Consider the following 21,009-nt stretch of genomic DNA (forward strand, 5'->3'; position numbering starts at 1 on the left):
CTCGACCATCCTTTTGAGTGCACCTTTGAGCCCTCATTTCCTTTCTCTTTTTACTGGGCAGGTAACCCATTACTGTGACCATTCTAAAAAATACTCGTATTTTTCCCCTGGGCAGGTAACCCATTACAATGTGTTCACTTTTAAAAAATCCTCGTATTTTTCCCATTTGGGCCGGTAACCCATTACAATGTGACCATCTTGAAAAATCCCATCCTGAAAAATCCTCGTATTTTTCCACCGGGTAGGTAACCCATTAAAATGTGACCATCCTGAAAAATCCTCGTATTTTCCCCATTGGGCCGATAACCCATTACAATGTGACCATCCTGAAAATCTTCGTATTTTTCCACCGAGCAGGTAACCCATTACAATGTGACCACCCTGAAAAATCCTCGTATTTTCCCCATTGGGCCGATAACCCATTACAATGTGACCATCCTGAAAAATCCTCATATTTTCCCCCCTGGGCTGGTAACCCATTACAATGTGACCATCCTGAAAAATCCTCGTATTTTTCCCATTGGGCCGGTAACCCATTACAATGTGACTATTTTTGAAAAATCCTCGTATTTTTCTCCTTGGGCAGGTAACCCATTACAATGTGACCATTTTTGAAAAAAAATCCTCGTATTTTCCCCATAATTTTTGAAAAAATCCTTGTATTTTTCTCCCTAGGCAGGTAACCCATTACAATGTAACCATTTTTAAAAAAATCCTTGTATTTTTCTCCCTGGGCAGGTAACCCATTACAATGTGACCATTTTTGAAAAAAAATCCTCGTATTTTCCCCATAATTTTTGAAAAAATCCTTGTATTTTTCTCCCTTGGCAGGTAACCCATTACAATGTAACCATTTTTAAAAAAATCCTTGTATTTTTCTCCCTGGGCAGGTAACCCATTACATTGTGACTATTTTTGAAAAAAATCCTCGTATTTTTCCCATTGGGCCGGTAACCCATTACAATGTGACCATTTTTGAAAAATCCCCGTATTATTCCACTAGGCAGGTAACCCATTACAATGTGACCATTTTTTAGAAATCCTTGTATTTTTCAAATATCGGGCAGATCGCTTGGAACAATTAGACCACTCGTGAAATTCTTCTCGTTCGTTTATCATCAGGCAGGTTGCTAAAAAAAAAAAAGGTTGTCTCCCAAATGACTTGTTTCTTGATTTCTACGTCTCTCTATAAAGGTCGTATGTCAATCTACTATTTTTGAAGCTTTCAAGACTCTAAAAAAGAAGCAAAGGTTCTTTCTGTATCTACTTTTCTTTATAAATTTACTACACAAAGCTAAAAGAAAATGAAATTTTTCAATATCTTTGCATAGTAAATATTATAAAGAGGGGGCAACTGTCATAACCCAATTTTGACCATTTTTATTTTAATAATTATTATTATTTTATTTACTGAAAAGAATAAAAAATGATGATAAAAAAATAATAATGATGAAAAACAAGTAAAATGAAATATATGAAGAATGAATTAAAATTTGGGTTAAGGGCAACATGGTTGGAATTTTTGGGGTTTAATTAAACTTTGAAATTAATTTAATTAAGCCAATCAAGGGTTTAATTGGAGAATTGATAAATTTTGGGTTTTAATTAAACTTTGGAATTAATCCAATCAAGGGCTTAATTGAAGAATTGATAAGTTTTGAGACTTAATTGAGCTTGAAATTAATTTAATTAATCCAATTAAGGGTTTAATTGGAGAATTGATAAGTTTTGAGACTTAATTAAGCTTGAAAATTAATTTAATTAATCAAATCAAGGGTTTAATTGGAGAATTGATAAGTTTTTGGATTTAATTGGCTTGGAATTAATTTAATTAATGAAATCAAGGACTTAATTGAAAAAATATCAAAGTTTGGGGTGGTCCAAATTGCAAAACTTAAAATCCAAGGACCAGCTTGAAAATGGTGCAGAAATGCAAGGATCCAATTACATTTTAACCAGGGGCTTGATTGCAAAACTACAAAATTCCGAGGACCAAATTGAAAGAAGCCTTTGGAATGAGAAAACAGAGTCGTTTTGGGAGGCGACTGTTTGCTTGTCTTCTTCCTCTGCAATAGCTCCGCCATTAAAGGCAGAGACGTTTGTCCATTGAATGCAGCGCCCCACGTTACTGCCCATCGTTACAGCGCCGATCGACCTCTGGCCTTATAAAAGCTGGGCAAAAAGCAACCTCGAAGGAGGGGGGGAAAAGGAAAAAAACTGGGGACTGAAAGAACTGGAGAAGAAAACGTGACAGAAACGGAGAGAAGCCTTGGCCAGCTAACACACAAATACCAGCCTCGACTGCGGTTGCACCACCCCCCTGAGCAAACAGACAGAACGCAATCGGGGAGGAAAAACAGAGAAATCACAGAACCGAGGGAGGGAGTGCCAAAACCAGTAGAGACAGAGAGATCACAGAGAACGAACGAAACAGAGGTGAGGGAAGTTTTTGTCAGCCCCACACCTTCATATATCATCGTCTTCGTCTGTCTCTCGAGAAGCACAGAGAAACAGAAAAGCAAGAGGGAGATAGGGAATCAAAGAGAACTGACAAACGAACCACACCCGTAGAAAAACCAAAAGAAATCCAGAGAACAAGAAAGAAAAGACTAGAGGCAGGGAAAGCAAGAAAGGGGCTGGTTGATCAGCAATCGCGCGCCTTCGCCTCCAGCAGACCAGGCAAGCGGCTTCTTCTTCTTCTATTGTTGCAATTAATTGGCATTTTACACTGTGCAAGTGAATTTTAATTCACTTGCACAGTGTAGCAACACGCGTGCATCAACGCACGCGTGTCGCCTAGCCCAAAAAAAATTTAAAACGAAAAAAATGGAAAGTGTAGAAATAAAATTTTTTGCATGTCTTAGGAAAAATATATTTTTGTTAATTTATTCACTGATATCAGGATCAGGAATAAAAAAAAATATACTGATTTTTTTTTGTAACTATGAATTTTTACCAACGCTAGAGTTGGAATTATTCGAGATCGAATATTTACTAGTGCCAGAGTCAGAAATATTATAAACAAATCATCTTAGCATAAGCGAATAAATATTTAGCAATTTAAGACAAAATCAGCAATGCAGTCTGCCTTAGGCAGAACGTTTAACGGGTGATAATATCTTTCCTTTTACGTAATCAGTCCCGTATCATAGAATCTCTGTTGACCAGTTAGGGTTCCTAGTAACCATAATATTAGGTGGCGACTCCTTAAACAAGATATTTTCCCCTAAAAGAACAAGATGTCAGAAATCTGTTCTTTTTTTCATAAATCAAGAATTATTTTGATGGCTGCCGCGATGTCGGGTGCGACAATGATGATGATATCAATCTAAACAACTTCAGGTTTTTTCCTTTTGACTTTCCTAATATATAATATAGTTATTTGTTCATATTCAATCGATGTTGTATAGTGATTATTCCATAGATCTAGTAAGGAGTAAGATTCCCAAAACAAAAAACATAAGATGTTCTTATACCATTAAGTGGATATATTTGTATTATATGTATTAATCAAAGTTTTAATCTTAATTAAGTCATGCGATCGCTAAGACTTGTAGTATGTATGTTTTGAGAAAAATGAATGGAAGTAAGACTAATGTAAAAAAAATAATAAATTAAGTCACTTTTATTTATTTGTGAAAAAAAAATAAAAAAACAAAGGAAAACAAGAGGAAAATAAATCTTCGAGTTTTTTTTGTTATATATAAACACAAGTTTGATTTCTGTCCAAATTCAGAGAAATTGAAGTAAATAAACAAATAATAGGATTTTTCTCATAATATCCTATAAAAAATTGTATTCATTTATTTTCCATCAATAATACATCTAAACAAACAAATCAAGCTACATTATCCCTCTCTTTTCTTTAACCAAACGAAAATCCTTAATTTCTTCACCTTATTTTAGTTTCTCTCCTATCCATCCCTTAACATTTCTTATTTTCCATATAGATTATTAATTTATTTTTAATGTAACTTATGTATTTAAAATTTGATAAAAAGAAACTTGTTCTTCATGTACCAAAGAAACTTATTTTCCACAATCATGCCCTCATTGCAAAAAAAAAAAAAAAAAAAAAGAAAGAAAATCAAGGTTTAACAGACCATTACTTCTTTAATAATTAACTTTGCTGAATCAATAAATAAATAAATAAGACTAGTTAAAAGTTATCCATGCCACTAATTAGACGTCATAACTGTGGAAAAACCTGAACAGGTTGGTTTAGCGCCTGGAAATCTCCAGGAACCTGCCGACTGAGAAGTTTCCTCGATCGATCCTTCCCTTTGTTCTTAATTTCCACGACTTAGTCTATTTAATGTGGAGCCCATAGAAGAAATTTGTGGCAATTACTAATGTCTAAGTTTCTCAGTTAAGGAAGAACAAGGACCACCAAGGGGCCAACAGAGGTAGCTAGCTAGGATCAAACCATGTATGTTCTTGATTATGATATTTTGTTTTTAACCCTAAAGGTCGGTTAAAGATATTTGGTGTGCTTTTAAAGCCTTTAATTAATGAGCTAAAAATGTTGTGGTTGTTATTTTTAGTGCTGGCAAAAATTAATTAATTAATTAGGTTAAATATCAATTGAATGAATCAAAATTCAACTTTATATGGTTCATCAAATCTTATGAAATGCTACTATCTTAGATTTAGAAGTTTACAAAGAATATGTAAAAGATTTTATGAGCAAAAAGATTATAGAAGTAAACTTTAAATTCATAGTTTTATTCTCTAAAAATAAATATAATAAAGTATATTTTCTTTAAGGTTTAAAAGACCTAAAAATAAATTAGAAAAACTCTATCTCAACGAGAAAACATCTAAATATCTAAAAGCATAGTAGAAATTAAAATATAATTCAAAAAATATCCAAAAAACATAAGAGAAGTAACAAAATCAGCACAAACAACAACTTCTAACCATCATAGTCATCATAACAAATTTTAGATTGTTTATTAAAAGAATTGACAGAACTCTGGTTTCGTTACTAGAGACGTATGTAATCTCATTCATATATAAGTTAGGTTGTTACAAGAAATAAGAGAGATATCTATGTGTTCGTTACAAGAGATAAGATTTACAAGAGATTTAAAACTATAACAATAGTAATAGGATTATCCAAACCACAACACCTACATGCAAAGCGTAACAGCAGCGTCTTCAACATCAAGCAGAATGTCTCTTCTTCTGCATTTTATTCGGTTTGAATATTATGATCCTTATCCTTATCATCCCCCCGCAAACTAGTAGGGAGATTCAACACTGAGAGTTTGTCCTTGAGAAAAAAAAATCGATCAGTTGTATACCCCTGAGTAAAGATATTTACAGGTTGCAAGGAAGAGGGGACGTGCTGTAAGATGAGGTCTCGATTTGTCACCTTTTCTCGGACAAAGTGGTAATCCACCTCAATATGTTTAGATCGTGCCTGGAAATTGGGAATTAGAAGGAAGAGCTAAATCAATGACATTGTCACACCAAACAATAGGAGTAGAATCAAGTGAAATGTTCAGCTCACATAAGAGCATACGCAACCAATATAGCTCAGTCGTGATAAGAGCTAAGCAATGCTATTCTACCTCCATACTTGATTTGGAAACTACAGGTTGTTTCTTGACTGACCAAGAGATGAGATTAGGACCCATATACACACCATAGCCACACGTTGAGTGTTTATCGTTAGGGTCGCTAGCCCAATCAGAGTTGCAGTAAGGATTATAGAAAAGGAACCCGGTTTGTAGAAGAGACCATAATCAAGCGTATGCTTCAAATATCAGAGCAGTCATTTAGCTATTGTCCAATGAGTAGAAGTGGGAGCTGACATGTGTTGACAGAGCTGGTTCACTAAATATATAATATCGGGGCGTGTGAGAGTGATATACTACAAGACACCTACTGTTTGCCTATATTCAGATGGATCTAGAAGAAGGTCTCCATCACATTTAGAAAATTTGGAACTCGAGACACAAAGAGCGCAATATGGGCAGATGCCAAGGAGTTTGACACGATTTAATAAATCAATATTATACCTTGTTTGGCGAAGAAGCAAAAAAGAGGAGTTGTGTATGGCTTCAATAACCAAAAAATATATCAACTACAGAAGATCCTTCATAGAAAACTCAAGTTACAAATTAGAAATAAGGGATGCATCATTGGAGGTGACAAGGATATCATCCACATATACTAATAAAAATACATGGACCGAGTCTTGATGATAAGTGAACAATGATGGATCAACTTGTGAACTGTGGAAACCAAGAGATAACAGAGTAGTGGATAAGTGATTAAACCAAGCTTGAGGGGCTTACTTTAAGCCATAGAGAGGTTTATAAAGCTTACATACAAACAGGGGATACACAGGATCCTCAAAACCTCGTGGTTGGGCCATATAAACCTCTTATTCTAAAATGCCATGAAGAAAGGCGTTGGAAACATCTAGTTGCCGAATATCCCAGTTGAAAGAAACTGCAATCGCAAGAACCATACGAACAATAGACGGTTTGATAACAGGGCTGAACGAGTCATGAAAATTAATACCACTTCTCTGGAGATAACCAACAACTACTAATCGTGCCTTGTGACGATCAATGCTGCCATCAGATCTATGTTTGAGCTTAAATACCCATTTGCATGGGACCACATTTTACCAAGAGGGCGAGGGCATAACGACCATGTTTCATTCTTCAACAACACATGAAATTCACTATTTATTTCCACATTCCACGCAGGTATAGAAGCTGGTAGAATATAAGTATGAAGCTCAGATATGACCACACCTGCATGCAAAGCTCGAAGAGGGTGATGAGTAGAGTAATGGAGTTGAAAGTCAGGAAAACTATGAGGTTTAGAATGTCTAGTTTGTGATTGAGTAAACATACGAGAAGAAGGAATATAGAGAGGTAGTGCTCTGTCTTGAATTTAACAAATGTGACCAATGGGGGTTGGTTTAAGTGGTAAGCAGCTTGTTTCGCTTAAGCGAGGTCTTGGTTTCGAGTCCCCATGTACGCAGCAACACCCATTGGTAGCCTCACTTGCCACTGCCAGGTATGTGACCCGGGGCGACCACCAGATTAGTCGGGGCAACCCGGATACTGGGGGCTATCAACCTAAAAAAAACAAATGTAGAGTAGAGATCGGATTTATGAGAAATAGGAAAAAGCCAATAAAAGCAAGTATAGTCATCAATAAAAGTTACATAATACCAATAATCACTCAAAGATGGAGTGTAAGTAGACCAAATATCGGAATGAATTAATTCCAGGGGAGTTGTTGATTCTCTTACAGGATCCAAAAATGACAATTGTTTAGATTTGCCGAGTTGACAAGACACACAAATGGCCTGTTTATTTATGGAATCATTAATTGGAAGAGAAAATTTAGAAATGACACAATATGGAATTTTCGCGGAAGGATACCCCAAACAACAATGCCAAGTGGAAGTAGAAAGCCTTGACACCAACAATCATGGTGAGAGCATGAAATTTGGATGAAGGAAGTTGACAAAGGTTGATCGGGTACAATCCATTATCACTTGGCCCTGTCAAAAGCGTGTCCTCGTTAGGATGTCCTTCATAGAAAAATTAGAACTACTGAGCTCAAAGAAAACATTATTATCTTTGCATAATTTATTAATAGAGAGGAGTTGAGCCGAAGCTTGAAGATAATAAGCAACATTATTTAAGGTGAGAATAGAAGAATGAGTTTTAATGAAAGCAGTGCTAATGCGAGATATAGTCAAACATGTCCCGTTACCTACACCCACGAAATCATCACCTTCATAAGGTTAAGAGGTTGCAAGATTAGCAAGATATGAGGTCACATGAATGTTGGCACTGTTGTCAGCATACCATTGATGTTGATTGAGATAAGTTCTATTAGCCTTAACAACCATAGCAGCTAAATTAGATGGAGGGTGACGTCCCTAAAATGAATAGTTCATCCGATAAAAACACTCCAGTGATTGATGTCCATTTTGTTTGCAAATCTGACAAGAAGATTGAGAGCGAGAGGCAGACGTAGCAGTTAATGATGAGGATGGAAAGTGAGGTTAGGGTTGCCGAAATTGAGAAAAAGCAGGACAAGCAAAGCCTTTTGACGTCCCGGAAAACTAAGACTTGTTGGTGTTGTGGCAAGAACTTGATTTTGAACCAGGTGTATACGAATAGAGAGCACAAGACCCTGCCTCCTATTGAATAGTTTAACTATGGAATTTTTGCATAAGATCATAGTTCAGCAACTCTACATGGAAGTCTGAGAATGACATAGATTTCTCCTTAGCAAGGAGTATATAAGTTGTCATAAAGGAATGAGAAAAGGAGTTGAGACCATTGCGAACAGAGTATATAAGTTGTCATAAAGAAATACGAGATGTGGAAGGCACAACAAAAAGTGTGCCAAGGGCTTGCCAAGCAAGCCGAGAGGTCTCAAGACCATAAATGGTGGAAACCACTGTAGGAGATAGAGAAGAGATAATCCAGCCAAGTACCGTTTGGTCCTTATCTACCAAACTACGTAAGCAAAATTAAGAATACCTTGGGTTTTATGTTCAATGCTGGAAAATTGAGGAGGGCTGGGTTCGAAACCATCAACTATTCCTATGAGGCCATTGTTTTTAACTCGAAAGGTCGGTGAAAGATATTTGGTGTGCTTTTAAAGCCTTTAATTAATGAGCTAAAAATGTTGTGGTTTTTATTTTTAGTGCTGGAAAAAATTAATTAATTAATTAGGTTAAATATTAATTGAATGAATCAAAATTCAACTTTATATGGTTCATCAAATCTTATGAAATGCTACTATCTTAAATTTAGAAGTTTACAAAGAATGTTGTAACCCAATTTTGGCCCATTGGCTTTTTAATTTAATTTTACAGGGTTTAAAATGTAAAATTCAAAAATCAGAGATTTATTTCAATGAAAAGTGTGATTTATCAGCTTGCGCAAAAACTAAGGACTATAATGTGCTTTTGTCATTCTATCCTTATCTTCAAGATAATCCTTGTCTTCAAGATAATGATAGTTATCCACTTTCAAATTTGATGCTTAATCAAATTCAAACTTCATAAAAAAGAGAACGAGTTTGATTGAAACTTTGTTTCTCACACGCGAAGAGACTCTGGCACTATAAATACAAACCTCATTGTATGCAAAAAAGGGAGGAAGATTAGAGAGAAACCCTAAAAGAAGAGACCCCAAAAGGAGGCCATTACCAAAAACCCTAAAAGAGAGAAACATAAAAACAAAAGAAAGGGGCGGCAAACCCTATACTAGCCGCCGCCCCCCTCAACCCTTTTTTTTTTAGCCCAGTCTCCCTCGACTTTGCCTCCAGTAGCCGCACGCCTAGGTAAGTTTCCTTCCTTCCTTTCTAAAATAATTAATTGGTTACTGTTGCATGCATGCATGAACCTTGCACGCATGGCTGGGCTAGATCCAGCCCAAAAAGAAAAAAAGAGTGGGCCGGGTTTGGGCTTTAGGCCTAGCCAACCCAAATTGTGTTTACTAAGGGTGTGTTTGGCAAAACACACCCTTATGCCTTGGCCATAATTTTTATGCCCATTATAATTTCATATTTGACCAAACGAACCCCTTTTCGATAACAGAAAATTCCAAAAATATTTGGGGGCCTTCGTTGATTTATTTATAGGCGAGGCACTTTGTTTTATTTTTTTGTCTTTTTGTTTGTATTTTTTTTATAGATGTGCTCAATCTGTGGACTATTACTGTTAAATGTATGTTGTGCAATGTTTTTTTACTTCCATCTAAAAAGGGCAAATAATAATAAACGATAAACAAGAAAAAATGACATAAAAAATTTCTTCTTCAAATTCATTTTTTGCGAAAATATTCACCAACGCCAGAGTTAGGAATATCGTATTCTTTTGGATTTGTGCAATATTTACCAACGCCAAAGTTGGAAATATTCGTCAAAATTGTTCACTGACGCTAGAGTCGGGAACATGAAAGGAAGAATAAAAAAAGGAAAAAGGATAACAAATTCTTAGCAATTTTAGACAAAACTAGCAATGCAACCTACTTTAGATAGGACGCTTAAAGGGTGATTGCATCTTCCCTTTTACGTAACCAGTCCCGTACCATAGAATCTATGTTGACCAGTTAGGGTTCCTAGTGACCATAATACTAGGTGGCGACTCCTTGAACAAGACCTTTTTCCCATAAAAGAACAAGATGTCAAATATCTATTCCTTTATCTAATTGAGTGATAATTTTTAATCGGTCGTTGCGATGTTTGAGTGTGACAAAGAATATGTAAAAGATTTTACGAGAAAAAAGGATTATAAAAGTAAACTTTAAATTCACGGTTTTATTCTCTAAAAATAAATATAATAAAGTATATTTTCTTTAAGGTCTACAAGACCTATAAATAGAATAGAAAAACTCTACCTCAACTAGAAAACATCTAAATATCTAAAAGCATAGGAGAAATTAAAATATAATTCAAAAACAATCCAAAAAACATAAGAGAAGTAACAAAACCAGCACAAACAACAACTTCTAACCATCATAGTCATCATAACAAATTTTAGATTGTTTATTAAAAGAATTGATAGAACTCTTTTTTTCGTTACCAGAGACGTATGTAATCTCATTCATATATAAGTGAGGTTGTTACAAGAGATAAGAGAGATATCTATGTGTTCGTTACAAGAGATAAGATTTACAAGAGATTTAAAACTATAACAACAGTAATAGGATTATCCAAACCGCAACACCTGCATGAATAGCGTAACAGCAGCGTCTTCAACATCAAACACAATGTCTCTTCTTCTTCATCTTATTTGGTTTGAATATTATGATATTTATCCTTATCATTTATAACATATCAAAAATTTAAAAATAGCATAAGCCACACATATTCATATACTTAATGATGAGAAAAAAAGCTATTTGTCATCCACAAATATGATTACCAAGGAAGTCAATTAGAAAATGTAGAATGAAGAAACAAATTCTCCTTAACAAGAAGAAAAAAAAAAGTTTTAAAAAGTTGAGTTTAGGATAAAAAAATATCTTATTTGAATTTACCTAAAACTAGTACATAATTCTTCACAACTGAAAGTACCGAGAGTTGACCACAAGTTCATATACAATACACAAAACAAATTGCAATATGAATTTCATGTTGAAAGAAAAGCTATTGTAATTTGTAGCTACTATAACCTATCAATCATCAACCTTTCAAATTTGAGAAAAGAAACTTGTTGCTTTGATGCAATTTTCCTCTCATATGTATAAATGTGATGTTTGAGAAACAGAAGAAGATTCTGAGTATTTAGATAAGGATTTGTCAAACTAGATGGATAGCTTAATAGATATTTTTATTGATTAATAGAACAAATAGAGCTCCAACAAAACATCTGGTCATGTCAAACCAAGTTAATGGCTTAAAAAGGTGATAATATGAAATCTGATCGAGCTTAATTTTTTTTAAGTGATTTCTACAACTAAGTATCCTGTGGGAAACCACTTTGTCATTCATTAGACCATTGGATCTTCAAATATTAAGTCAAGAAGATTTTGTTGGGGTTAATTTTGTTATTTTTTCTAAGAAATTATTTTGGATTTTATGTTAATTTTCTTTATGCTTTTGTATTTTGATTTGTTTTCTAGTAGAGACATGTAAGGAAACATACATTATTAGATTTATTTTTAAAATTAAACTGCAAATTTAAGGTTTACATCTTTGTACATTAAAAAAATACTTGTCATAACCCAATTTTTTACCCTTTTATTTTTAATTATTATTATTATTATTTTATTTACTAAAAAAAAATGATGATGAAAAACAAGTAAAAAATGAAATAAATGAAGAATGAATTAAAATTTGGGTTAAGGGCAACATGATTGGAAGTTTAAAGATTCAATTAAACTCTTGACTAGTTTAATTAATCAAATCAAGGGCTTAATTGGAGAATTGATAAGTTTTGAGACATAATTGAGCTTGGAATTAATTTAATGAAATTAGGGACTTAATTGAAATACTGAGGTTTGAAGAGTCAATTAAGGGCTGAATTGATACATTCTGAACCAAGGACTGTTTCGTAAAATACGCTGAAATGCAGGGGTCCAATTAAAGTTTACCTAGGGGTTTGCTTACAAAAAGTTCAAGACTTCAAGGACCACATCAAAAATAGCAATTGTGGAAGAACATGTCAACATGACCAGTTCAAATGAAGATGAAGATTCAAAGTTTAAAACATCTGCAACAAATCTCTTATTTGCAAAATCTGTTAGTTAGGCATGTAATCTATTTTTGAATTCAAATCAGATGATGTATAGGATAAGTTTGTTATTCTGTAATCTATTTAAACACTTTGTAATTCACAAATGGATTAAGCAAAACTATTATTCAAAACAACAGAGCTTCTTCTTATTGTACATGGTATCAGTCAACTCGTAAAAGACCAACGTCTAATCCTATTCCTTTTTTTTTTCTTCTTCCCTTTTTGCATCTAATGGCTTCTTCTTCTTCACCTACTCTTCCTCACATTACTTCCCCGTTCTTTGTTCCCTCTCTTTCCATTTATCTCTTTCCCTTAGTGTCAAACTAATTCATTCAAATTATCATGTTTGGAAAGCTCAGGCCCTCCCATATTTCCGTGGTCAAGGTGTCTTTGGGTATCTTGATGGCACAATTACGATGCCTCCAAAAGAGCTAGATGCCCCTCATCCCACTACAGGCGATATTACTAAGATACCAAATCCAGAATATGATCATTGGCTTCATCAGGATTCTTTAATCCTTGCCATCATCAATACTTCTCTTACTGAGGATGTTCTCTCTCAAGTCATGTCATACACCACATCCAAAGATGTATGGCTTGCTCTTCAACAAAATTTTTCTTCCATTTCACGTGCTAAAGCTGTTCAACTTCGCACTCAGCGTGCCACTGCATGAAAAGGAGCCATGACTGCTAAGGATTATTTTCTTTCCATCAAACACATGACAGATGAACTTGCACTTGCTGGCCAACCTCTGAAATCTGATGAAATTCTTACTTATATACTTGCTGGTCTTGGTCAGGAGTATGACTCATTGGTCTCTACAATTACCTCTCATTCTGATGTTTTCACCTTGGAAGAACTTTATTCTCTGCTTCTTATTACTGAGTCAAGGATCAATCAGGATCATGACACCATTCAAGTTATTGCCTCTGTGAACATGGCCACCAGACAACCTCCTTCTTTCCAATCTTGCCCTGGTAACATTTATCCATCCTCTATGTCGCACGTCACCCGCACGACGTTCGATGGTGATTTTTTCATTTGTTTTTGCTTGATTGGGTCTTTGGAGTCGCCACCTAGTATTTTGGTCACTAGGAACCCTAACTAGTCTTTCAGAGATTCTAAGGCAAGGGACTGGTTGCGTAAAGGGAAGGTATTAGCACCCCTAGTACGCCCTACCTAAGGTAAGCTGCTTAGTGTTTGGTTTGCTTTATAATTGCTACGGTGTTGATGTTTTGTAATCCCATCAATTTTCCTAGGTTTGATTCAAACTAAATTTATTAGGATAGAAATCCAAGGAGATTCCATGTGCTTCGAAAGCTCATTTTTCTCTTAGTATTTCAAGAGTTTTGCGACTCGTAAATCACAAGGAGAAGGGACAAAAAATTTAGAAATCTAAGGAAATTCAAGGCACTTTAAAAGCCTATTTTTGCCTTAGTGTTTCATACTCTCACGGCTCGTAAACCGTGGAGTAAAATTGAAATGTCCTCGATTATAATCAAGGCTTCTTTCAATGATGTTTGATGACTTATTATTCCTAGAAAATTATTTTGGATATTTACCACTTAGGGTTTCTTTATCCAAATATTAACAGTGAATAATAACAAGCTATTTCTAATAATATTTTGGATATTCATCCCTTTGGGATTTCTTTATCCAAACATTAACGGTGAATAATAAATGAATTCCCCCTAAAATAAGATTTTTGTATTTTTTGGAATATTAGCCAATACCCTTTGGAGTTTTACAAACATGTTGTAAAATCCAGAAATGCAAGAAAATAATTTTTTTGTTGTGTTTAAGAAATCCATGCGAAAACACATTTTTGAAAGTTCAAATATTTGTTTTTTTTTAAGACATTAAAAAAAACATGTTAGGGTATTGCCCGTATGCAACACACAAAAACATTTTTTTATATTTTTTTATCAAAAAAACACATTTTTTTTTTTTTTAAGACATTAGAAAATCTCTATGTGTGCTATTCAAGGAAATATTGCAATAATTATTACAGAGATTGTCTTCTATAACCAACACTAACAAATCCCATATATATGGTATTTTATATTGCATTGATTATTTTCCATAACCAGCACGAATCAAATCATATATCTATGGTATTTTATATTGCAATAATTATTTTCCATAACCAGTACGAATCAAATCATATATCTATGATATTTTATATTGTAGTGATTATTTTTCATAACCAGCACAAATCAAACCAAATTATTTATGATTTAGTAATTACCTCCTTGACATATTGCTTCCTTAGCCCTGATGCTCTATGTTGTCGCCACATGTAAACCCTTATATTTTTATTTTTTATTTTTTAGTTTTTTTATATATTTTTTTTTAAAAAAATCAAAACATGGGTCAAAAATTGGGTAGCAACACTCTAACCGAGGTCGTGGCAGTAACTATCGTGGTGAAGGTTGAGTTGGTCGTTCAACAACCTGTGATCAAGCAGCATACACCTCTCTTATTTGTCAAGTATGCCTCAAACTGGGTCATCATGCACTTAAATGCTATCATCATTTTGATCTCTCTTACTAGGATCAATCCCCTTAACGTCCACCTTATGCTTTTCTTGCTGCTCGACATCACCATACTGCACACGAGTGGCATCCTGATACAGGTTTGAAAATTCATCATCTCACCAATGATACACTTAAATGTTTTTCTTGCCACACATCATCTCACCAATGATCTGAACAAAATTCATCTTCAAACTGAGGACTATGATGATCATGATCATATTCAAGTGGCAAATGGTGCAGGTTTGAAAATTACTCACAGTGGTACTTCCACTTTATCTTCCCCATCCAAATCTTTTGTTCTAAACCAAATACTACTAGTTCCTGATATTCAAAAAAATCTTCTTTCAGTCCACCATTTCTGTCAAGATAACAATGTTTTCTTTGAGTTTCATGCCTCTTTTTTTCTTGTGAAGGATTACTTGGGGAACTTCCTGCATCGGGGTCCACTTCGTAACGGCCTTTACAATTTTTCAATGTCGCTTACTCTTCTTCAGCAGCAAGCTCTTTCTAGTATTAAAATCTCTGCCACTTTGTGGCATCGACACCTTGGCCATGCTTCTTTCCCAGTTATTAATAAAGTTGTTTCCTTTCCCATTACTACTAATAACAATTCTATTTGCTCTCACTGTCAATGGCCAAAAGCCATGCTTTGCCTTTTTCTAATTCACATATCTCTGTTTCAAATCCATTAGAATTATTATATTCGGATGTTTGGGGGCCAACACCCATCTTCTCAACTACAGGTGCATGTTATTACATAAGTTTTTTAGATGATTCAACCAAATTTTTATGGTTGTTCCCCTTAAAACTCAAATATGATGCATTACAAATTTTTCAAAAATTTCATGCTGCTGTTGAATGTCAATTTAATACTAAAATTAAAGCCATCCAAACTGACTGGGGTGGAGAATACCGCAGCTTAAACAATTTTTTACAAACTCAAGGAATTACTCATCGAGTAACATGCCTTTATATGCATCAACAAGCTGGTGCTATTGAAAGGCGTCATCGTCAAATTGTTGAGGTTGGCCTTGCATTACTTGCTCACTCCCATTTACCAAATATTTTTTGGGAAGATGCTTTCTTAACTGCTATTTATATCATTAATTGTTTACCCACTCCGATTTTACAGCACAAATCACCTTATGAAATGGTCAATAAATCTAAACCAGATTTCAATTTTTTACGAGTGTTTGGTTGTGCCTGCTGGCCCTACTTACATCCATATAATAAACATAAAATGGATTTTCGATCCAAAATGTGTATCTTCATTGGCTATAGTATTGGTCATCGGTGGTATAAATGTTTAGATGTCTCCACTGGTAAAATATATGTTTCCCGTCATGTTGTTTTTAATGAGTCACTCTTTTCTTATGATCCCCCCACAAACTATTGTTCCTTCCATTCATGAACCTCCTGTTATTCTTCCTTCTAATCTCCAGTTATCATATGCTCGCTCCAGTTTTTCTACAAGTTCTAATTTTCCACTTGCAACACCACTTCCACAGAATATGACAACACCATCAGAGCCTCCATTTGATCATGATGTTACTACAGAAACTTTTGGTCACAGTCCCTCTCCAAATCACACTACTGATGACAAACCTCCTCCCTCTTTAGTTTTTGTTCCTCCATCTCAACCTTAAAATGCCCACCATATGACTACCCGCAGCAGAAATAATATCCACAAACCCAAACTACCTTCAGACTCCCATATCAGGTACCCTCTCCCAAAAGCTCTTATGGCCACTGTCACTAACAACGACCATGAACCAACATGTTATTCTGAGGCTATTAAACATCCCAATTGGAGAGATGCTATGAACAAAGAATTCGATGCTTTACTGCAAAATGGTACTTGGACTTTGATTCCTTCTCCCCCTAATGCTAATATTATTGGTTCCAAGTGGGTGTATCGCATTAAGAGGAAGGCTGATGGCGGTATTGAATGTTTCAAAGCTCAGCTCGTCGCTAAAGTTTTTCATCAACAGGAGGGTGTTGATTTTTTGGAAACTTTCAGTCCTGTTGTAAAACCTACAACAGTCCGGATGGTTTTATCAGTTGCTATATCCCGTGGTTGGCATCTTCGTCAAATCGATGTCCACAATGCCTTTTTACATGGCTTTTTGAATGAAGATGTTTATATGGCTCAACCTCCCGGTTTTCTTCATCCTCAATACCCACAACATGTGTGTAAACTTCATAAATCTATATGTGGTCTTCGTCAAGCACCACGAGCGTGGTTCTCTCGCTTAACTGACAAGTTGCAGGCCATTGGTTTCAAAGGCAGTCAAGTTGATCACTCCCTTTATGTTTATCAACATGGTTCCATTCTTCTTTATTTTCTCATATATGTCGATGGCATTATATTAGCAGGTGTTGATCTCAATTTCATTAATCATGTGATAAGTCTATTGCAGTCTGACTTTCCAATCAAAAATTTGGGTGAACTCAGTTTCTTTCTTGGCATAGAAGCTATTCGGAGTGATGAAGGTCTTTATTTGTCTCAACGCCGTTACATACTTGATCTTCTTCTTCGCAGCAAGATGGACAAGTCCAAACCTTCTGTTACACCTATGTCCATGTCCCAAATCTTAAACAAATCATATGGTGCTTCTTTTCATGATCCACATTTGTATAGAAGTATTGTGGGAGCACTTCAATATCTTTCTTTCACCAGGCCAGAGCTTGCATTTGTTATTCATAATGTTAGTAAATATATGCATGACCCGAAAGAACCTCATTGGGTGGCAGTTAAACGAATCTTGCGATACTTGAAAGAAACTACCTCCCATGCTCTTTTAATTCAACCTGATCATCTTCTTGAACTTCAAACTTTTAATGATGTAGATTGGGCATTAGATCAGGATGATAGAAGATCAATTGGTGTTTACTGTGTCTATCTTGGCAAAAACTTAATTTCATGGAGCTGTAAACAGCAACCAACTACTGCATGTAGCAGCACCGACGCAGAGTACAAGGCTTTAGCAAATGCAGCTGCGGAAATTCAATGGCTTAAAACTCTACTTTCAGAACTTCATATCTCGACTATACATCCTCCTATTCTTTGGTGTGACAACATTGGAGCCACTTATCTCACAAGTAATCCTCTCTTCCATGCACGTACAAAACATAATGAAATAGATTTTCATTATGTCCGTGATCAGGTTCTCAACGGTCACTTAAATGTTCGGCTCATCTCTACCAAAAATCAATATGCAGATGCTCTTACAAAGCCCTCATCTTCTCAACGTTTTAAACTTCTACGTGACAATCTCAAGGTCCACTCTTTACCCCTATGATTGTGGGGGCATGTGGAAGAACACGTCAACATGACCGGTTCAAATGAAGATGAAAATTCAAAGTTAAAAACATCTGCAACAAATCTCTTATCTGCAAAATCTGTTAGTTAGGCATGTAATCTATTTTTGAATTCAAATCAGATGATGTATAGGATAAGTTTGTTATTTTGTAATCTATTTAAACACTCTGTAACTCACAAATGGATTAAGCAAAAGTATTATTCAAAACAACAGAGCTTCTTCTTAGTCTATAGCAATTTGAAGGGAAAACTGAACCATTTCTTGGATAAACTGTTCACTACCCATTTCAGCTTCCGTTTTGACAATTAAAGGGAAGGTTTTATGTTTCAGCGTAAAGGGATAAAGTGGGGGGCAACCGAGGTGACGCAGGGGAGAAAGAAACTAAAGAAAAACTGGGGGAAAGGAACCGAGAGAGATGAAAAGAAAGAAGAAAAAAATACGGGGAAGAAAACAGGAAAAGGACAGGGAAACGAGCAAGACAAAGGAGAGCAAATTTTCTGCCCCTGTTTTTTTCTCAAAGAAACAAAAGCATTCCTGCCTCACGATCGTGAGGCACGAACACGTGAAGAAAGGCCATTCTCTTGCTTTATAGAAGCCAGAGAAGGCCACAGAAAAAGGGAGGAACTGGGAGGAGAGGAATAAAAAACAAGACGAAGATGAAGAAAAAAGGCAACCATTCGCAGAATCACAAGAACGAAGAAGAAAAAAATGTTCAGGAAACCAGTCATTGCTGAAGCACGAGCAGTAGCTACACAGTTCATCAAATAGATATTCCAACTTCACAAGCAGTGGTCGACCCGACAGCAAATCATTGGAAGAAGATAAAATGCTAGAGAGCTGCTCATTTGGAGGTTCTGGCGAGGAGTCCTCAGTTCCAAGTAAAACAGAGAAACTCAATCTCATTCAGTGTGAGCAAAAACAATAGCTGCGGTCAAACTCGTGAAGATCCGAAACAGATTCCTAGAGCTTCTACTAAGGTTTGTTTTCTTGACTGTTGCTATCCAATTTTTGACCTATTTTTTGAGAAAATTTTTAGAAAAAATCAAAACTTACAAAAAAAGAAGTTAAGGGACCAATTTTGATGCCCAAACAACATTTTGCCTATAAATAGTAGCCTTCAACACAGATAAAAGGGGGGGTTTTGAAAGGAAAAAAAAACACAAAAAAAACCCTAAACCTAAACCTATCTCTAACCAAAAAAGAAGCCGCCGGCCCCCCCAGGCTTTTGATTTTCCTTCACCACAACAGCTGACTGAAACCTCTAGCCTTCCACCATCTCCTCCTCCCTTGCCCTCTGCCAAACAGACCAAAAACAAGCCATCCTCTCTCTCTCTCTCTCGCGCTTCCTTGGCCGAGAGCCAGCTCCTTCCTTCATCTTCCCTGCTCACGTCCTCTCAACTCCATCACCAGGAGTCGCCCCCGTCACCATCGCTATTTTTTCCAGCACCCGAAGACCAGCTCCTTCCCCTTTCCCGATCTCTCACAGCCTACCTAATAGATTCATTGTCGTCCTTCATAGATTGGAGTGTTAGAACCACAGTCTCCCTCTACAGACATCGTCCCTCTCCTCTCCCAATAGCGTCAAAACCCATTCCTCGGCGGCATCTTCTTCTTCGGTCTTCTCAACAGCAAACGACCAAATCAACGTCGAAGCCCCTTCCTCGGCAACACCTTCTTCTTCGGTCTTCCCAATAGCAGCCACAACAACAACTTGAATCCAGCGCCGTCGCCGCCCAACCACTAGACCTGCCACCGGGTGAAGAAGGAAAGAACGGACGCCAGAAAGAAGAAAGAAGGCAGAAAAGAATAGATCTAAAAAGGGAAAGTCAAAACAGATCTGGATAGAAATGGAGTAAAAATCAATTGTTGCGTGTGTTCTCTTTTCTTGTTTTACAGGTCACCGCCGATGCAGGAGTGAGGAGGAGATCATGCGGTTTCAGATCCAACGGACTGCGCTCCAACAGTAGCAGCGGCGCATGAGTTCACGCATCGCAAGTGGCTGTGGCATGTGGAACAACACACCGCTACTATTCCGGCGGACCCAGAATGCATCCCAGAACCGTTCTTGAATTTTTTGGGCTCCATTTTGTAAATTTGAAATTTTTTAATGTGATTTTTATTTAGTTTTTTTAAAATTTTTATAATTTGTAGTGTGGATGTGAAAAAAAATATATATATATATATATACATATAGTAAAAATGAAGGTGTGTGTTTGTATTTGTTTTATGGATGTTTTTATTTATTCATTTTATTTTATTTTATGCTAAAATCGCAAAGGCAAAAAAATAATTTAATATTTTGATTTGCTCACGATAAAAAATTATAAACTTATACGTAAGTCGTATTTCTATTATTCGATGAAAAGATAAAATTTTTAAAACTTCTTTAACACATCAAAGCCACGAAGTAGCTTACTCATGTAGGGTGTGTTAGGGGTGCTAATACCTTCCCTAACCACAACCAGTCCCTTACCCGTGAATCTCTGACGAAACCAGAACATCCGGGTTTCCTAGTAGCTTTCAATTAAATACTAGGTGGTGACTCCCGACGAACCAATCAAAGCAAAATGAGAAACAAAAAAAATCACCAGCCGACGACGCCGCGCGGGTGATGTGCGACATTGACATATAATCAGTGATTTGTTTTTGTTGTTTTTAGTTTTTTTCTTTTTTTTTTTTGCTCCTTTAGAAAAGCACGTTTCCATATTTAACCATGCATGAGAGGAATATACATGTGAATAGCAGGTTCTCTTGTAGCAATATAATATGCTAGGAAAATCTTGGCATTTCAAGTCGGATTCCATTTTTAGATGTCTTTGATCCAAATACAAATTAATTTTGACCAAAAAAAAAAGTGTAGAAATAAAAATTTTGCATGTATTAGAAAAAATATATTTTATCAATTTATTCACT

General features: G+C 35.7%; 1 non-coding gene across 1 annotated transcript; it reads left to right on the top strand.

The window, feature by feature from the left end:
- Nucleotides 1–12,984: 12,984 nt before the first annotated feature.
- Nucleotides 12,985–13,123, top strand: LOC118050485 (small nucleolar RNA Z247). Its single transcript, XR_004687889.1, has one exon. It is a non-coding gene; the product is annotated as a small nucleolar RNA Z247 (small nucleolar RNA).
- Nucleotides 13,124–21,009: the final 7,886 nt, after the last annotated feature.

The sequence above is a fragment of the Populus alba genome, chromosome 3, assembly GCF_005239225.2.
Source record: "Populus alba chromosome 3, ASM523922v2, whole genome shotgun sequence".
NCBI lineage: Eukaryota > Viridiplantae > Streptophyta > Magnoliopsida > Malpighiales > Salicaceae > Populus > Populus alba.